Consider the following 1,091-nt stretch of genomic DNA (forward strand, 5'->3'; position numbering starts at 1 on the left):
CTGGTTCAAGCTACTCTGGAGTGAAAAAGAAGAAAATTGCATTATTGTCACTGTTGTGGCTGCATATTGTCATCATTTCTAAAGTTGGCAGGAAGCATTACGATGCAACCATTTAGTGAAAAGTAGGTCTATTTTCTCAGAAGCATTCCCTAAAGTTGGATGTAGGATAATAACTAAAAAGAAAGAATGTTTCAATCAATAATAAGTTTTGAGAATGCTTTTCTGTCGGGGGTGAACCCAAAAAAAACCCACATAAATGATTCAGGAGCAGCAATGCATGCACATACGAGCTGTGAATCATCAGTTAGCAAAGGTGTTACCAACCTACCAGTGTGTGTGTGTGTGTGCATTCTCAACGCAAAACATATTGACAATAAGATGACTGAATGTAAGTTATCAGCGGTTACTCTCAGCTCCTTATTTCTCACTGATTCTACATATTTCGTCTTTAAGCAGCCTCTGGCCCACGTGCTTCCCACAGGCCGGAGCTTCTGTAACGGGATTCCCCCCCAAGAAAAGGCTGCGTTCGATGTACAGTGAAATCCCTCTGATTTATTTGGTCAATGTCTGCCTCATCCACTCTCACTGTACAACGCAATGAGAGCTACCTGAGGCATGGGAGCCCATTGATCTCCTGTCAGGCTGCAAGTGGGGCTCTCTCTCCTCTCGGATCGCCACTTTTCTGTTGTGATTTCTTCAACCGAGGAGATCAGCTGACATTGGTGAAGAGTGTAAATGGGTTCAGATATGTTAATTATTAATGAGAAAATTACCCCACCAAAGTCCATGGTGGGGTTTTGTGTTTGTCTGCGCAGTTTTTGTGCCAGACTCCTTCTCTGCGTATCACCTGTCTGGAACAAAATAAAATCCAGGCCTTGAAGACGAGAGCCGAGAATTTTCCTGTGATATTTATACGCGAGACGTTATTAAAATGAATTCGCTCTGATCTCCTCCCGTCTCGTGCAATTAGCCTTATCGGTGTTTATTAGGTAAATAGAAGAAAAAAAACGTAGGAAAAAAAAAAAGTAGGCTGTGCACACGCAGATATTAAAGTCCGGAGAAATGCATAAAACTTCCAGATAAAAGCGGTT

The sequence above is a fragment of the Stegastes partitus genome, unplaced genomic scaffold, assembly GCF_000690725.1.
Source record: "Stegastes partitus isolate 25-593 unplaced genomic scaffold, Stegastes_partitus-1.0.2 Scaffold144, whole genome shotgun sequence".
Classification (NCBI taxonomy): Eukaryota; Metazoa; Chordata; class Actinopteri; family Pomacentridae; genus Stegastes; species Stegastes partitus.